This window comes from Lepisosteus oculatus, chromosome 19 (genome assembly GCF_040954835.1).
Source record: "Lepisosteus oculatus isolate fLepOcu1 chromosome 19, fLepOcu1.hap2, whole genome shotgun sequence".
Lineage (NCBI taxonomy): Eukaryota > Metazoa > Chordata > Actinopteri > Semionotiformes > Lepisosteidae > Lepisosteus > Lepisosteus oculatus.
In genome coordinates, this window is record NC_090714.1 from 15,059,006 (window position 1) to 15,071,658 (window position 12,653).

Genomic DNA, 12,653 nt, shown 5'->3' on the forward strand with positions numbered 1-12,653 from the left:
AAAAAGATATCAGGGGTGTCCTGATCAGTTTGGAAAACATGAAAACAGATATGTAAAAGTCCTATTGTTTTTTTCCTTTTCAAAACGTTTTCCATTCCTTTCACTGTGGAGAGGAGCACAATCAACCCACAACATGTCATTTAGGAAGGTGTCTCGCACACTAGAACGAGCTGGCGTGTTCATCTCCCACTTTTTTAACATATGTCCTCATTCGGTACCCTGTGACTTTCCACTGTTTGCGCTGCATAGAGGCGGAAGGAGCCGACTGATGGTTCCCACACGGCTTCCAGCAAAACTGTGTGACCAGCAGAGCAGGATTTTAAAATTGATGTTGTTCACTATGGCCTTTTCCTTGGAACATCTTCACTGCACGCACTAAAGGGGCACCATAACAATGAACTGAAGGATATCGTAAAAACGCATCTCTGTGCGTATCCTGTACCTGATTAATTGGATTCATTATGACCTGAGGAAGAGGTGGCAGTTTCCAGACTGTGCACACCACTCCAGCTGTTAAAGGCTGGGGTGTGGAGCAGGGGAGGTTAGCTCGCCTGGCTGCATTTTAAGTTTTTCAGTATATTATGAACCTGAAATGTGGTGGCGTGGGGGGAGAAGGGGGCAGGTCTCAGTGGAGAGGAAAGGTCAGGAGTGAGGAGGCAGTGTGGCCTGCATATCGGGAATTTTGACCAGGGCACAGGCACCCCCAGAGTGGAGCCCCATCAGAAGGAGACCAGCTGTGCAGAAGTCACTCAGCTTTCTAGTTGAAAAGGGTTTGTTTTTCTGCAAATGAGAGGTGTTTGAGCCACATGAGGCTGAATTAGCAAGCCATATCTGGTGGCTCAGACTTCGAAACAGGGGTGGGGGGCCAGTCCATGCAGATGTCTGGTTGTGCTGCTCCCTTTTCCATTAGCTATCTCATTAAACAAAGCAGGACGCGGGCGAGCGTGTGTGTGCGACTGCGATTTGAAATTCCAGGGCTGTATAATTTGTCAAGCTAGATGCCCAGAGTTATTACTCACTGTGTCAGGTCAGGCAAATATTTATTGGAAGCATTCACTAATAAATGGAACAGTCAGCACATTTGTGTATCTGTCACTTCTGCTTTCGGAGAGGGAGAGCGCTGAGCTGGCGGCGAGGAAGCAGGTACCGGATGCCCGAGCTGGGCGTTATGGTTATGCCAGCACCATGGCGAGTATGCTAATTGATGAGCAACATTCATTAAGCATTCACTCCTTCACTGCAGGCTTGAATTAACAGCATCGTAATGCAACGCACCGAAGGTGGTGCAGCAGTCGGCATTGCAGCCTCGCAGAGCTGGGACCCTGGGTTCACTTCTGGATCTGGGGTGCTATCAGTACACTCTCCCCTTGTTTGTGTGGGTTTGCTCTGGTTTCCTCCCACAGTCCAAAGACATGGCGGTGGGTTATTTTCGCTCTGGTGTGAGTGTGTGCCCCACGATGGACTGGCGTCCTGTCCGGGGTGTACCCTGCCTTGTGCCCGTTGCTTGTTGGGATAGGCTCCAGCGCCCCTGCGACCCTGAATTGGATAAAGAAGGTTGGATGAATAGCTTAACCCAACAGATGGCTGTGACAGAACCACCTGGGTCGGTCACTGGAGTCATGACAGCACCAGCCTGACCAAAAGCTGATGTATCAGAAGGTGTCAGTTTACTGAGGTTCCCTCCTGCTGGCAAGTATTTACAAAAGAGAAAACATTCAACCTCGTAATAAACTGCAGTGCTCCAAGGAAAGACCCACCAGCAGTTCCAAACAGACTTATAAACACTCCACCATGTAACAGTCACTCAGACAAGGCCGTCCTGCTCCACCTGGTTAAATACCGTAAGCTCCACCCCCGGCTTCTTGATGGACAGGTGTGCCTCCATTTCACCCAGGGGTGAGACAGGCTCTGTAACTTTGACACAACATGGAGGAGCCAGCAGATCAGGACAAGACCACGCATCCACAACAGGTAAGAGAGACAACCAACACATGGATTCTTCTTATTTCCAGTATTGTACACCATACTGAAGAACAGAGAGAATGATTTTTTTGTTCCAGTATGATAAGGACAACAGGTGAACAAGTAAAATGCTTGTGTGACAAGGGTGTCCACTAGGCCTTCATCATGAGCACCTCTCATCCGCATTAAAGAAGAAATGTTGGTAAAACTATTTGAGGAAGCTTTAGTAATGTCCGAAATAGTGCAACAGTAGGTTTTATTATTTGGCATTGGTGCAGTCTGCTCCCTCTTCAGGGTTTTCGGATTTTCCTTTGACCTGAAATCCCAATGACTTCAGTGGTTCATGGCGGAACGGGCCTAATGGCTGCTGTTGGCCATGCTGCTGTCATTGTGTGTGATTGTGTGTCCCCCAAAACACCTACCACACTGCCGCCATCCTGGGGCAAGCGTGCAGGATGGGAGACCCAGGGGTGACAGAAGGGGAGGCAGTGTGCGTCCCTGATTGCATCAGCCATCCTGATATTAAACAGGCCTGGTTCTGAACCTCCTTAAGCACTGACACTGGAACCCTGCAGGAATCACTCTCCTGGGGGCAGGCCTGTGCACCGCACTGTGCGGGGGGAGCTGTAATCTCTGCAAATAAAAAGTCTAAATAAATTGCATAATGAGCGTCTCCTCTCCCCTCTTCCGTGTTGACTTCAGCAGTTTCAAACGAGAGCCTTTGTTAATTGAATCCGAGTAATTTATATCCTGCAGATGGTGGCACATACTCTGAAATGCAAAGGCAATTTTATGTCTAATTTATGTTGGCATTGCACATCAAAACAAAGAAGGTTGTCTAAATTGTCTTTTGGATTGCAGCACCATTTAGCAGACAGGATTGATCGTCCCAGTCTTGCTGGAGTACAGGGAGGGATGGATTCTAGGGGCTGTGGAAGAAGCCCGGCATTTGGTGGCTCCTGGCCAGCTATACAGAGGGCATCACACACATGTTGGAGGAAGTAGAGGTGTTTGCTGAGGGTGATCATTTCCTGTCTATTAGTCTAATTCTTTGGAGGAATTCCGATTCTTGTTAATGGTATCCATCTTGAAGCTGACATGACAAATATCAAATCTGCACTTCATTTGTGAAATGGATTAAATTCGTGCTTTTTAAAACTCTCCTCACTAGGGATCAGGTCCTTATGTATGAATAATGCATTTGTGCGTTTGAAGGATATTGATTGTTTTTTATGAATAATACATAATTTGCTCATTATTCATGTATGCGGATCTCATCTTGTCCATTTCGAGCCTTTTGACACCTCAGTACACCTCATGAATGTCTGAGGGCAACCTCTTCAGATATTATTTCCTGCACATTTCCCTTCCTTTCGGAATAACAGGGCCCCGGTGTCTTGAGATCTCTTAAAGAAATATCCCCGTGTGTCTGATGAAGAGTAAACATGACTTCTCTTTAGTCTCGACATCATCTGACAAAAACAAAGCTTCTGGAGACTAAAGGCTGGTGGCAAAAACGGTAGACGCTGGTCTCTGATGTGAGGTGTGGGCCTGTGTGGCAGGTGCACGGGTCGAGGTGCAGTCTGTTTCACCACCTTGCACCTTCTACCTCACACAGCAGGAGATTATGCTGGCTGTTGGTTCATTAAATAGGCCCTATTTTAGTTCTGCTGTAATAGTCACTTTGCGAGAAGTCATCAATTATGAATTTAGAGCTGATGAAGCTGGCGTTGGATTGCTGCGGAGATCTGCCTTCTGAAATCTGAAAACCCTGTTTGTCTGCCCTTTATAGTTCTCTCTGCCCCCTCATGGTTCCTCCCTGCTCTCTTATTTTTTTATTTGCCTCCCAGTCCCTTCATCCTCCACCTTCTCAATGTCTTCCCTGTGTCTCTCCCCCTGCACTGTTTCCTTCTGTCCTCTCTCCCCCTGCCTTGTTCCTTCAGCTCTGTATTTCTGCTTTCCCACTGTCAGATAGTGTTAGCTGCACTGTCATGGTCTCTCAGGACCCGTGTGTGTCAACCCCACCTGGTCCGCTTGGAGCAGCGGGTGGGCAGTGCATTCTGGGAAATGTCCAATCTCAGAGGGTGTCATAGAGTGTCCTTCACAGCCTGCAAGGGTGGCGGGGAGGCGCCGGGGCAGATGTGAAGGTGTCTGGAGCTACTCACTCCCGCCGATTAATAGCCCTGACAGTCAGAGCCGGCTGTTAAACACTTCTCAACCGAGCAAATTAAAAACACATCAGGCAAAGCCTTCCGATGGGCGACACCGCGAGCTGACAGAGGGCCATTAAGGAGAAATGGAGAGCGACAGGAAGGGAGGAAGGCAGCAGGGTTTGCGAGCGAGTGGCCGGGGCTGTGCTTTGGAAGAGCGATGCAGCACGTGAAACTGCGTGATTGCTCTGCGAGAGAGAGGTCTGCCCCTGGGCCCACAGGTGACAGGTCCCATTTCCTTCCCTGAACACAGCTGCCCAGCACACAGAGCACCGAAAGAGCGAGCAGACAGAGGGAAAGGGCTTTGGGTGCCAGAGGCGGTTCTGATCCTCGTTCTCACTTGGTGGTTCATGTCTACAGACTCCTGCAAGAATCCTGCACAACTCTTTCTTGAAACATTCCAGGGAATATCTCCTCAGTGCGCTTGGGAATTTCTATTTTTTTTGCCTGACACCTCCCACTCTTTGTATGAAGAAGTCCTTCCTGTTACCTCTCGTGCCCTTGGTTTGATTCACCTGCTGGTCTTGAAGCAGCCCACAGCGCTGAGCTTTCCAATGCTCTCCAGGGGTCCGAATAACTCCAATAACTCCTTTCAAGCCCCCCCCGTGTGTGCTGATCGAGCTAGACTGAGCCGTACAGGAGGGTGCAGAGGTGAGCGTCTCGGTCCGAGCAAGACCGCGCAGACGCCCTCTCGCTCAGGCGCTCTAACCCCTCTCCTGCTGTTGTCAGGTTTAAAAAACGACATCATAATCACGGCAAATGAGACAAAACCTCCTTTTAATTAATGACTTCATTACCTGTCTCGACTAAGCCATTAATGATGATCAGCACCGTGACATTAATCTGCTGATATTCTAGAAGTCGATGGGTAACTGCCTGTATTCCCGTATGAGCGCAAAAGAGCATTAAATTGCTACAAGCAGCAGGAGAGAGCTGGCAGACCCCAGCGAGGTGCCCGGTTAAGCTGCAGCCATTTTTCACAGGGGACTTGCCGCCTCTCACTGCTGCTCCTGCATGATACGCGCCGCAGTCTTTCCCTTTCAGGTTCAAAGCCAGACACGTGACGCGCCCCCTGCGCGCTGCCCTTGGGTTCAAGCGGGAGCCGAGCAGAGAGCAGCTGTGCTTCTGCCCTCAGGTGCGAGGCGTGGAGCTGGGCGCGAGTGGCAGCTGCAACCCCAGGTGCAGGGTGGCTTGAAATGGCCTCATATTCCGGGTTCATTCCAGGGCTCCCGATCTTCCTGGAGAATTCCCTTCTGTCTGCAGGAGTAGGAAGGGCTGCTCAGGGAGGAGTGAGGAGTTGGGCAGGGTTCGGATGTCTGTGGCAGGGTAGCGTCTCTGCGTGTGTTTGGTCGGGGGGGGGGGTTAATTAGTTTAAAGGAGAGCAGCGGAATCAGCCCCCCAGGGCACGTCAAGTGCCGGCAGGAGAGAGAAGTAAGAGGGCAGAGAGGGCATGGCGCCCCCTCAGCTCATTCCTGTGAGATGCTCTGGGTGCCGCCGGCTGCCTGAGTCACATCTGGGGGCCCAGCTCCTCTGGCACTTCACATGGGCCCCAGGGTGCCCTTCGGTGCCCAGCCATACTCCTCGGGAGGGGGTAGAAACAGCCTCCTGCCCTTCGTGATCTGCACCAGTGACGCCTGTCGGGTCAGGGACGCGATTTTTGAGAAATGCTACTGCACCTGTATGCTTTGTCTTTAACGTAGTTCTGTGATACTGGGGTGCTGCATCTCAGCCCCCTCTGCCTTATACATTTACGTCCCAGTTCTCGGACGCATACTGCAAAACGGGCTGCAGAGCCTCAGAGCCCTCTATTTACTTTGCTTTTAAGCAACTTCATTAATTATTAATCTGCATTTTTCCAGCAGTGCCGGGAGCTGCCAGGTTTTGTAGGCAGCAGTATTTGGAAAAACGGGTCGGTGCTGTGTTTGTTTTGCACTTTGTTCACACAGGCCCCTGGAGGGGAGAGTCTCAGACCGGGGGGCTTGATCTGCTAGGCAGGTTAAGTGAGAGGGAAGAAAGGCAGAGGTGTAGCAAGCAGAGTGCCCCAGCCTCACAAGGCTGCAGGTTACGGTTCTGCGCTGTAGTAACCCAATGCAGTAAATTACCCTAATTACAGTGTGACGTGTGACTCTCCGGCCGCAGGGCCGCAGCCCTCCCTCGTGCCTGGCCTGTCACTGCGCTCTGACAGCTATCCGATAGTGCTTGATGAGCTGGCCCAGTGACGGCACATTTATCTTCCACTGGGATCTTATCGCGGTGGCCTGGCAGTTAGGGCCTGTCAGGCATTCATCAGTGTCGTCAGTGCTGCAGTAGTTAACGCTCCTCTCTGCAGTACTGATGATGCACCCCCCCCCCTGCAGAAAGCAGCGTGGCCTTCTGACACTTTGCTTTTGGAAAATAACGGATAGATGTCAATGCTGATTAATGGGCTCTCTGCGGCCGAACGGCGCCGAAGACGCAGCCGAGTGCTGCCCTCTGCGCTGCGCTCACACCATCGCAATCGCCCTCTGCACGAACACATCCCTCCCTGATTGAGTTGTCATGTACTCCTTTGCAGAAAAAAAAACTGTTTGTCTGACAATAATAAAGCTGTCACACCACAGCAGAGTGGGAATCCGTTCAGAGTGCCAACGTGCAGAAATTCATAAACACGCCATCTTGTAGCGCGACTCGCCGTTGCTGTCCAAGTGAGTGGGCGGACGAATCCTCCAAGGACAAGGCTGTTATCTGTTGCACATGAGTTTCTGATATTTTTTTTTTAATTCTTCAAATCCGGTTTTTAATTGAGGGAGTTTTAAAGGATCAAGAGGCACGAAAGCGCTCGGCTCGGTCTGTCGCTGCCCGGGCTTGCGCCGTGTGTGTTTGCTCAGTCTGGGGCTGAGGGCAGACTCCAGGCGCGCTTTCAGAACTGTCTTATTCCGGATTCCGGAGAGGTACAAATGAGCTAAATTGTGGAAATGCTTACAAACTTGCAGTTCAATCGGAGCTGCAGTCCCTTAGCTTGAATGGCACCTCGGTAGATATCAGGAGGGCTCAATCAATCATTTCCTGAAGGCAGCCTGCGTGGCCGTGTCCTGCCTGGCTGTGTGAGGCTGCCTCTGTCTTCTTAATAAGGCCATTAGGTGACAAGTAAGACGTCTGTTTTTCAGCAGCAATGTGCTGCTCTTGCCTTTCAGCCAGCCTGAGCACAACCCCACAGCGCTTTTAGTCACTACCCAACCTGTCTGTCTGAGACTGCCAAGTCTGGTACGTGCTCCCGTGTGTTAATAAGCGGTGTTTGTCCGTGAGAACACATCTTTATTCTCGAAGGCACGGCTGATGTTTGGTAATTTGCACACAAAAAAAAAGTTTTGCTCAAGATTCTCATCGTTTGTAAACACATGCCACAGCACATACAGCAAGAGGATGGACCTTTTTTCTTTAATCCCTGCTATAATTCTCCTGCTGGAATGAATGGGGAGGTTCCTGAGTCTTAAACAAGGAGGATGATATTCCTCTGAAAAGCAATCGCTGCATTACAAACTGTTTCTTTGTCAGCGGTGTCTGAGAACAACATTTTTGAACAATGGTGGACGACTTTGGGTTTCAGTGACTTCCTGCGCCCATTTTTTCCAGTAAAGGTGCCAAGCTGATTTACTGTGCCAGTAGGGCACGCAGATGCAAGGCTGTGAGTGATGAGGGCCTGTGAGGGATGAGTGAAGCTGTAGGAGGCACAGTGACGTGGAGCCCTGTGCCCATCAGTGATTAACACATCCCTCTCTTTCCTCCTCCCTGTCAGCACAAGTGCACATCTGCTGAGATCTCACACGAGCGCGGCATCTGCCGACACTCCATCTCCGTCCCTCCCCCCTTCCTTCCTGCCCCTCTCTCGGTCTCCCCCACATTCACCGACAGAGGTGGCTGCCAACACAACAGCCAATTTCCCAAGGTCAGAAGAGCGCAATCAGTAGGGAAAAACAGCATGGGGAACTCCTGAGCCACTCAAATTGGTAGAGGCCTGACCGTGGCCAGAATACCCCAAGCAGAACAGCGGACAACCAGTCATGCTCCACCAGGGTTGGGTAGAATTGTGGTGGGCACACACTACTGCCCCCTGGTGTTCCCTGAGTGTGGTGCAGTGGACTGGAGATGGAATACAACTAGTCCATCTGTCTTGTGCTAGAACAAAGGCTGTAGTAATGTCCCAGGAGAGTCAATGATTCCAAAGGGAGAGAAGGGTGCAAAAAATAATTTGTGACTACTTTTGGGGGGTCTCGTCTTCTGTCTGGGCCCACGTCCCGTTTCCTTCTTTCCTGACGTTTTGGTTTTTTTCCGCCCTCCCAAGATCCCTTTGCTTCTCTCTTCCGGGCTCCCCTCCCTCGGCGCACGCCGGCTCCGCGCTGCCTGCAGGACTGGGTTGAGAGAGAGTTCACGCCGTTAAAGATGGATGAGCCACCCGCGTCACGGCAGGAGAGGTAATGAACAGGTCTGGATCCACTTCGCTCAACAGGAGCCGGCGGTATATTTCACCGAAATGAGAATCGCAAACATGTGCAAAGACGAAACCGTAGCCGGCTGATGGAGTTTTTGGATGTTTGCTATCTGCTGTCTGACAATGATTCCCCCAGCAGTGATGCACCAGCAGGCTATTAGATCTGCTATCTACCTGGGGGATTTCACAACTGTCTGCATCACTGTGCACTTCTCTGATTATTGGAACTGGACACCCTGCCAGAAAACCTGTAAGGAACCAACGTTGTCAATTACTGTAATCTACAGATGACAGGGTGGGGGGGACGGCTGTTCAGGGGATTCTTCTTATTTTGAACTTTTTTTTATTTAAAAAAAAAAAATCATATTGGTTGGCATTTCACACTTTTTTAAATCTCCAGCCAGCAGTCGTGGCCTCTTCTCCGCTTACTGTAAGCGACGGGACGGGGGGCCGGTCTCCTGGCTTTTTTGGTTCCTGGTGTGTCAGACCAGCTCTGTGCAGTTCCAGGGGGAAGAGATCAGCTTCCGTAGTCTTCAAATAACGGGCGGAAAAGGTCCGGGGTGGGATGGGAAATGTGTCTGTGCGATGGAGGGAACGAGGTGGAAGAAACGGTCAGGGATCGTCTGTGCGCAGGCATGGTGTGTGATGCATTGTGGGAGAGAGGAGCCCTGAGTCTTCCCAGGATCTGGCCTGGGGACGCCGGGCAGTCATAACATAGAAGGGCTCTGCTGGAAACCCAGAAACTTTGCTTGGGTCCATGTTTAGGAGCGAGTCCAAGGACAGAAGAATAACAGTCTGGCTAAAAACTCCAAATGAGAATCCAGTCATATCATTGAGCGAGCTCATTCCCATCTCTGCCTTGGTGTCTTCTCACTAACACACCTGATTTTGTCCAGAAAGGAATGCCTCTGTCCTTGGACTCCAAGCTTCATTCCTTTGTTTCATATTTTTATAGCCCTTTAATGATATGGAACAAATACCGAGGGACTGAGAGCATTCCTGTATAGGTACAGTATGTACTGCAATAGAGTACGTGAAAAGGGGAAAGCCATTCAAATTCATAATAGAACTACATTGGGAGGTTGTAAAAAACTGTTCACAGTGGTTTCTCTATTTGTATTCTGCTCTGCGTAGCATCTGTGCAGTTTACAAATGTGGAAAGACGTGCAATGAGGCAAAGCAGCCAGCGTGTCTGTTAGCATCTCTGCTCTTGTCTCCGACTGCTTGAGCAGAGAAACAGGTTCTGTTTTGTCAACGTGCAGGAATGCAGGCCCAGCTCCATCACCTGTAGTCCAGCAGTCGAGCGCAAGGGGCACTGGGATAAGAGCATCTGCCTCTCCGAGATGTGACAAAGATTTTGAAAGCTGACCGATGGTTTGCCTGTTACTTGAAATCCATATTTTCTGAGCTAGAGGTGCAATTGTACCCATGCCAAGAGAGACACAGGAACTGGCAGGTGTGCCTTATGGATCGTTTCTTCTGCAGGCTGAAACATTATCGGCCCGCTCAAGTGCCTGAGCTCTCTGTGCGAGCATGGTCAAGGGCCTCAGCCCAACACCAGCCAGCGAGAGGGGCCGGGAGCCGGGGGTGCTGGATTTCGGTCTCCAATCTGGAAAACGCAGTCCGCTCGATGTGCATGCCCTCCCCTGCCTGCCACTCTCCCAGAGCTCAGGGTGAGTGATGGGATGTTTGTGTCGCAGAAGCCTATGTTTGACTGGGCCATTTCTCCCAACTGAGGCGCTGTGGATTAAATGCAGGGCAGAAAAGCCTGTTGGAATAAACATCCACAAAAGTGGGTTTTGGCACTAATGTACTCAATATACCGTATCATAAATAGTGGTCTAGAATGAATAATAACCAGTCAGAAGTTTAAAAAGTTCTTCAAAACCAGCATGTATGTCTTTCAGGAACAGACTTCAAAAACAAGGGCATCTCCATCCACCCTGTCTACTATACATGCTACAGCACCTGTCACTTGAATGTTTTATTCTGTTTGTGTGTTCAGGTACTGTATCTGTGCATACAGTACATATCGTTTGCAAAAGAAAACAGAACACAAACTGGAAAAAATCTGCACACATTTTGAATAATTTAAGCTTTTTCACTCATCCCAAAACTTCCTCCATTTCGTTCCTTCATTTCTGCAAATTATGTACACTATACCCTCCTGTGGAAATCCTTTCTCATATATAAGGATTTTTCTTGGGCTGATGTTGTGGGCTGCTGTCTGCTGACAGAGGCGGTTCAAGTTGGCAGCCTGGTTTCTATGGCGATTGGAAGTGAGTGGTTGTCATGGGAACATGTAGCACAGCTGCCTGCCTGTGGCGTGAGATGTACGGCCAAGTTGTAGCTCTGAACTATTGCCCTCTTTGCTCTGCTTCCGAAACACTGCAAAGGCAGGGGACTGCAGCAAAATAACACAGATCCCCTCGGCGGCTCTGCTTCCCTTCTGTCTGTGCTGCGCTCTTTCGAAAAACAGAAATATATCTTGTGGAAGAAAGCTTAGGTCTCCCAGAGCGCCACTGTGCACGGTTCAATGATTCTTAAAAGCAAAACTAAAAGCGTCTTACAGAAAGAGGGAATGAGTCTGAAATTCAATATTATAAATAACCACATTTCAAGTTGCCTGAGCAAACAATTGAGGTGGACCGAGTACTGGTCTGTCTGCTTCAGCTGCTGAGGTCTGAGTCTGCCCTCAGTCTTCTCCAGGAACCACTAAACTGAGAAAGTGGTCCCTCAGGTTTTACTGGTGTGGAAATTCCTTAACTCCACTGCCTTGTTTTCTAGTTTAAGTGTAATGACCGATTTATCCAGCTAGTCGGCAACCAAACAGAGCCTTTATAGCTCGGCACCAGCTAGCGTGTTTGTCTCATGATGTGAAATATTTCAGACCCAGGGTTTGTCCCGGGCTGGAGGGGGAAATCCGAGAGCACGTCTCTCGCCGGAGCAGACCCTCCGGGTCCTGCCTGGGGGGCAGGCCGGTGAAGCAGACGCAGAGCTGGCAGGCCAGGTGGCTGTCTCGGGGGTGGAGACGCGCTGTGGGAGAGAAATACTGTATAAATGGCTGCGGTATTGATCTCGCCCAACCCCCGTGTTGAAACATCAGTATCGGAGAGGGTGTGTTAAAAGAGCCACAGGCGCGTCCACTGCAGAAAAAAGGGGTACCCACCAGGGGCGTAGGCACGGGTGGGCATGGGTGGGCCCACTGATCCTAGGCCTACCCAATCAGTCCAAAGTCATTTAAGATCTTTCTTTTCCTTGTTTGCATTACAAGATTTGCCTTTTTAATGTTACCTGTTTGTTTTGTTTTTTTTTTCATCGTATGTGATTAGCTATTGGCTCGCTGTATCTTTTGTGACCAATAAGAAGAGGATGTCAATCTAGTGGGGGCGGTGCTTGCCTAGCCTTAGCCTAAGGTGGCTATCGTTGTCGTCAGACGCTCGGTTTTTGGTTTATGAGTCAAAGATGGCAAAACAAATACATATATTTACGTTTTTCAAAAAGTCGCGTGTAGATGACCAGACCAATCCCGAAACAAATAAGACACATGAGATGCTACAGGCATCTTGGGTTTTAAGGAGATACATGTTCGACCTGTAGGAGTTGAGCACGAAGAGGTTCTAAAATGTTTCCTGTAAACAAATTATAAGTTTTGGAATGCATGAATAACATTGAGATAATATTGACGGATAGATGCGGGTGTGCATTTTACAGATAACTATATCGCCTCTAAATGCCCTGCAGTATTTTTAAGTGAACGACGTTTACAGAGCTAAAATACATCCAAAGTGTGTGTGTGTGACGCTTTTATTAGCAGAACGTTCTAGCAATTCAAGGTAACGATGAATTGGTTAGCACTGTAATGCGACTATACCAATTCAGTGTTAAATCTTGTGGGAAGTAAGTCACGAATTTCCAAATAAGGTGTCTTTCGGCAAACAAAATAGAATACTAATGTTCTGGGTTTCATATAAGTTTAAAAGCAGCACGCAGGATCAAACAAGATCTTCAGA